Raw genomic sequence first — 7,064 nt, 5'->3', positions numbered from 1 at the left:
CTGAACAAAATTTGTCGATAAACACATTTCGAACCGAACACTGATTTTGGTAATAAAATTCAATGATTTGCAAGCGTTGCTCGTTAGTAAGTCTATTCATGATGAAATGTCAAAGCATACTGAGCATCTTTCTCTTTGACACCATGTCTGAAATCCCACGTGATCTGTCAAATACTAATGCATGAAAATCCTAACCTCAAAAAAATCACCCGTTATGTGTGTACATGCATAGTAGTTGTCACTTTTGTAAACATTACTCGGTACATTCTCAAATAAAATATATTTTTTATGAAAAAAGTAAATTGATATTGAAATTTTGACTGTACATAGGGAAGTGGGCGGAGAGGTGTGGGATGTGGAAGAGAGGACACAACAATAAAACAAATACGATTACATTTGAATCAAGAGCAATTACTGTTAATCTCAAATACTTCTACTGTTAACATAAATGAATAAGTATTTGCTACAACAGTGCCCCGTATTTCGATCAAAAGTGTTCCACTGTTAATCAGGATGAAGAGAAAAGTTAAAAGGTTCCTGACTGTCTATCCGTCCGTGCAAGTTGTAACTTGAGTAAAAATTGAGATATCTTGATGAAACTCGTTATGCGATTTCTTAGTACAAAAAAGTACGAGTTCGTAGATCGGTGTGATCGGACGCCACGCCCATAAATCGCTACTAACCGAAAACCTATAAAAGTCCAAAACTGAACACTGAATATAAAGCTGTAATTTGGCACAGAGAATCGCAGTACTACGGGGTATCTATGGGTAAAATTTTTTTAAAAGGTGGGCGTGGCCCTCTAATAACTTTAATGTACATATATCCTAAACTAATAACGCTACTAGTGATGAGCGATATTTCACTATCGGTGATTTTTTCACTGTGATTGAAAAATCGCAAATCGCAACTGCGATCACTTTTTATAAATAGCAGTTCGCTTCTATGAACTGCGATTGCGGTCGCAGTTCGAAACAGTGATCGCAGTTCGAACCTGTGAATAGCGATCGCAGTTCGAACCAGTGAATTGCGATCGCAGTTCGAACCTGTGAATTACGATCACAATAGCAAATAGCAGAAAAGTGACAACTTTCTTCAGGGTATGTTATATATCGTATATGCTATTTTTCGTCATAGCGGTTTGAAATTTTGAGTGTAGCGTTCTTATAATTTTTAATAATGGCAGGAAATGTATCAAGGAAAAGAAGTGAAGTGTGATGTTTGAAGTGGTAGATGAAATATAATCAAAATGGAATATTTTAATTTGTTTTAATAAAATTTTTAATTTTACTTATTGTTAAAACCAAATTTGAAAGCTTTTTGTGATGAAAACAAGAATTGTAACTAATTAATTTCAGAAAAAATGATGGAATAAAAAAATTACGGGTTTTTAATATTTTCCCAAAGATTAGGTAACTCGTGTTAATTATTTGGTCTGAAAATTCTAAACAAACAAATTATCAACCAAACTAATGGTAATTCCTTCTAAGAAATGTGTGAAACCATCATACCAACATACAAATGAACTATGCAATGCGCTCTAAGTGTCAGGTAGCCGAACCGCTCCAACATTTCCGAAAATGTAGTGAAAAGAAAGGCGGAAAAACTTGACTCGAGTTACAGGAGCCAAAAGAGAATTTGCCGCCAATAACGACAAAATGTTTCCGTCGTTCCCACGACAGTCGGGTCTACGTAAGTGGAACAGACCCGGACTTTTATTCGGCCAAACAGTGTCAAATTGGCAGAATCTGCCGCTACAACAACAACAACGATTTTTGAACGTCGACTTAGTTGCGATCGCAATAGCAATATAAAATCACAGTGATTTAAAAATAGCAATCACTGAAATCACAGATATCGAAAAATCACAATATCGCTCATCTCTAAACGCTACAACAACAAAATTTGCTAAGCGCAAATACTGTAACGACCGACATTGTGAAAGTTAATGAAACTGGAAGATAACCCCGCTCAGGGTACTGTTGAAAACTACAATAAATTAATTAATAACCAATTATACCATGCTTCTGGTATAATAATAATTTTTTTAATAATAAATTTTGACACAGTATGTATAGTTGACTTTTGACCGAAAATTTCGGTCAATGTGTGAGAAATACAATTGAAATTCACCTTTCCTGACAATAGTATTTCTGTGTATCAAAAATGGTTTGAATCCAGTCATTACTTCCCTAAGCCCCCATATACCTAATATAAAGGTTTTCGAACTTCCAGGTGACTTTATGCTGGATATATCGGCCAGTTCTTCGACGCCGTGTTTGAATAGCTCGGCCGGCAATCCGTCGGCCCCTGCCGCTTTGTTGTTCTTCAGGCGGGCAATTGCTATTCGAACTTCTTCATGGTCGGGTATTGGAATGTCTGCTCCAACGTCATCGATTGGGGAATCGGGTTCGCCGCCTCCTGGCGTTGTGCGTTCACTGCCATTGAGCAAGCTGGAGAAGTGTTCCCTCCATAATTTAAGTATGCTCTGGGCACCGGTGACTAGATCACCTTTGGGGGTTCTACAAGATAATTTTCGAGCATTACCCCTCTCCGCCAGCTTATCAAGCTCTTCGTACTCCCGCATTTCGGCCTCTTTCTTCTTCTGTCTGCAAATGCGTCTCGCTTCCCTCTTCAACTCTCGGTATCTATCCCATCCCGCACGTGTTGTGGTCGATCGTAACGTTGCGAGGTAGGCAGCCTGTTTTCTCTCCGCTGCGACACGGCACTCCTCGTCGTACCAGCTGTTCTTTTGCACTTTCCGAAAACCAATGGTTTCGGTTGCATCTGTACGTAAGGAGTTTGAAATGCCGTCCCACAGCTCCCTTATACCGAGTTGTTGACGAGTGCTCTCAGAGAGCAGGAGTGCAAACCGAGTGGAAAAAATTTCGGTTGTCTGATGTGATTGCAGCTTCTCGACGTCGAACCTTCCTTGTGTTTGTTGGCGTGCGTTTTTTGCCGCACAGAGGCGGGTGCGAATTTTGGCTGCAACAATATAGTGGTCCGAGTCGATGTTAGGACCTCGGAGCGCACGCACGTCACAACATGATCGATCTGGTTGGTGGTTTTTCGATCCGAAGACAGCCAGGTAGCTTGATGTATCTTCTTATGCTGGAATCTAGTACTACAGATAACCATATTTCGGGCCCCGGTGAAGTCGATCAGCCTCAACCCATTTGGGGATGTTTCCTCGTGGAGGCTGAATTTACCGACCGTAGTGCCAAAGATACCTTCTTTTCCCACCCTGGCGTTGAAGTCGCCAAGCACGATTTTGACATCGTGGCGGGGGCATCTCTCATAAGTGCGCTCCAAGCACTCATAAAAAGCATCTTTGGTCACATCGTCCTTCTCTTCCGTCGGGGCGTGGGCGCAAATCAGCGATATGTTGAAGAATCTCGCTTTGATGCAGATTGTGGCTAGACGTTCATTTTCCGGAGTGAATGATAGTACTCGGCGACGGAGTCTCTCTCCCACCACGAATCCAACACCAAACTTGCGCTCCTTTATATGGCCACTGTAGTAAATGTCACAAGGACCTACTCGTCTCTGTCCTTGTCCCGTCCATCGCATTTCTTGGACGGCGGTGATGTCAGCCTTTATCTTTACGAGGACATCTACCAGCTGGTCAGCGGCACCTTCCCAATTAAGGGACCGGACATTTCAGGTGCATGCCCTCAAATCATAGTCCTTATTTCGATTTTCATGGTCGTCATCAAAAGGGGGGTCTCTCACCCGAGGCTTTTTATTTCTTTTCATTGGGGGTGTTTTTTACTTGGCGGGTCCCAAACCCAGCGCACAACCCTATGCAAGGGATGTTTCGCCTTCTCACTTTAGCTCGCCTTCAAACGGATGTTCTTAGGCTACCCAGAGGATACTTGGTCAAAGACCGGAAGTCGTGAGCTGCTTGAGTCATATGTAAAAGAATCGTTTCTGGCCACTCCCAAGTGAATGGCGATCAGAGAACTTTCCTCACTTGCGTGAACTTCTACACATGACTCCATCCTCCTCTTTTATTAACTATGTTTAATCCGATATTGTAAGATGACTCATCTTTCCATTCTACAGGATTTTTTGCTAAAAAATCTGTTGGTATACCGAATCTTTTAAAGAAAGTTTTGGGTTTTTGTGAAATGAAGTCTTCAATACTTTTGTCGGAATATAGGCTATAATCCTGTGAAGGTACAATCAACTTTTTTTCCTCGGTATCGTTAACATTTTTCAAAGCGGTCACCATACTTTTTTTTATGTCATTGTTGATTTGTGGGTCAAAATAGGCAAATCATGCAGCTTCTGCAATTAAATACCATAAATGGTTACAAAATTTGTGTAGCAGTTTCTGACTAGCCGTTTCATCCATGTATCTGTAAGCATACAAGTTCTTGATCAAAGCTAAATCTTGCCTAGGAGCTTCTGCAGAAACGGGTGCTCTTGTCCAGGCTCTCATATAAACTTTTGCAACGAATATACCAATGTCCCGAATTCCATCTTCCTCATATTTGCTTAAATTAAACTCCTCCCGAAATAAAAATATTTTTAAGCAATAAATTGCCTTAGCCATCCACCTGGCATGATGAAATGCTCCAGGTGCCCGAAATACGAACTGGGATACCGTACCACCAAGAAAAACTACAACTAGCTGGAGTAATTCTTTATAATCCTCTCGTGGTTGATTTTCATTGAGATTCTGCAATGCGAATTCTATAATTTCTGATGCGTCCACAAGTGTATCTTTCACGTAGTTATCCTCAACACCACATTTGAAATTCATTTGATTTATTTTCTGCCAACTCTGTTTAAATCCGTGAAATATTTGAACACCAGGACCAGAAGACACTTGCATTTTTTGTTCATGATGTCGGCAGGGTAAATATAAAAGGTCTCTCTCTAATTTTTGCTCTAAAATTATATGTACACGCCCCTTGAAAACGTCCCATATTGGACGCTGTAGTATCGCAGCAGAGGGCTTGCACTTTTTCAAGAAGGCCCCATTCGCTGAGCAAGTTGTATATGGCTGACGCCTGTTGCTTTCCCGTGCCTGCAGAAGTAGCTGGGATTCCAAGCAATTGTTCAGTACCATTGAATGATATCACTACCGGTAGCCGATCAACGTGCTCTGAGTTAATCAAAGATGGTAAAATTTTACCATCCCAATGAACCACCACTGCAGTTATTTCCTGGTTTTTGAAGGCGCGATAAATTTTTTAGGCGGATTCATCTCGAAATCGTGAACGATACCGTCGAAGGGAGGTTCCGTTTATAATAAGGTCGTTAATGTCATGTTTTAAAGCTTGAGCAGTTGCTATTAGTATTCGTACCGCATCACGATCACTTACTTTGCATTTATCCTGAACTGTGACAAACTCGGGTGTAATAAAGTTGATTCGCGCCCGACTTTTCTTTACGTTACTGGGACGCGGCAAATCGTCGAAATCTTTGGATAAATCTTCATCATCTTGCTCATTTTCACTACCTTCATCATCAGTTAACGTGCATTCGGGATTTTTACACTTTCCTATTAAACAACAACACAAAGAGGAAAAAATTTCTACTTTTTGCAACACACTTGACACAAACAATAAAAATATGGTGAAACTAAAATTTTTACGCTAAACAACGTCAAACTCGAAGCGTATTAAATTATAATCTTACCATGGATGTTAGCAACATATTCGCCGCTTTTACGTTTTCCTACAGCTTTGCGATAGAGTTTCCTATTTTCTTTTTCCAACAAGACCCGATCTGAACCAATCATTGAACCGGGTCTCCCTCCTGCCTTTGGCTTAGAAGAAATAATTTATCTTCCTCAATGTCAAAAGGTTAAGCAGCACCACGGAGACTTAATTTTACTTTACGAAGGTTATAAAAAAGCAAGCGCAAAACTTGTCCGTTGGATGGCAACTTAGCACCGACAATTCGGCTTTCATCATAGTCAAGGAGATATAACTTTTCTTGTGCCCTGGTTTCCATTTTTAACTTAATTTAATTTAATTGTCTTATTTAAATTACACGAGGTAGCACACTTTATACTTCTTGATAAACTAAATAATTATCACGTCTGTATATGCTCGACCAAATTCACAGAATAATAGCATTTTTAAAAATTCTTTTAAATGAATATGCGAACCAAATCAATAACAATCAGTTTTTCAAAAACATATTTGAATAATTTTGCTACATTCCATAAACCCAAAGCTATAACCGTGCTATAATTAATTTCTTGGGCCTGCCCACATTGAAGACGGCGGCTGCACACGACAACGACAAAAAACCAAAGCATTGGCGACATAAATATAATAACAACGACAGCGACAACCTAACAGCTGATGCAAATGTTGTAAATTTTTAGCATTTTCCTCACCTTCTCGATTAGTTTTTAGTAAAAATCCATTTTCGGACTAATTTAACTATTTCTAATAATTTAAATAAGTTTTAAATGCAAGTAATAAGTGCCACGAAAATTTAACGCGCTTGGCCGCCTTGTCAAAATAGAAATAGATTTAATCTGGCGACAGCGGCATTCATGATTGACTGCCCCGTAATCGTGTCGCGCCCAAAAAAGTCATCGCCATTGAATTATGTGTAAAAATAATTTGACAGATGCCGCGATGCCGCGATGCCGCCGTCGTCATCAATGTGGGCAGGCTAATAGTTGAGCAAAAATCAAGTAAAAATACAAATTCAAGCTGACCGGAAAAAAGTGCAACGAATGGGAAAAATATTTAAATTCCGTAAATCAATAAGCGATTGCTTAGGTTGTACGGTTATCGTTATCGTTTATGGTTATGGTTATAAATATGGCCTAAACTAAAGACGATTACGATTTTAACGTTAGTTGACACTTTCTTGACAGTAATTCCATGGAACATTATATTCCGCTGTAAGTGTTTTCTACACTGCTAGTCATATCAGATGCATTCTATGGTTATGGTTATGTCACCATAAGTTTATTCTTTAATGTCTCGGTTATAAATTTATTATAAATAATGCCATAGTACTAATTTGTCAGTCAACATCGTAGTTATTCAAAATTTGTGAAACATGGTCACTTTACCCTCGTTGCGGCA

Source organism: Bactrocera dorsalis, chromosome 3 (genome assembly GCF_023373825.1).
Source record: "Bactrocera dorsalis isolate Fly_Bdor chromosome 3, ASM2337382v1, whole genome shotgun sequence".
Taxonomy (NCBI): Eukaryota; Metazoa; Arthropoda; class Insecta; order Diptera; family Tephritidae; genus Bactrocera; species Bactrocera dorsalis.
Note: the sequence above shows the minus strand (reverse complement) of the source record.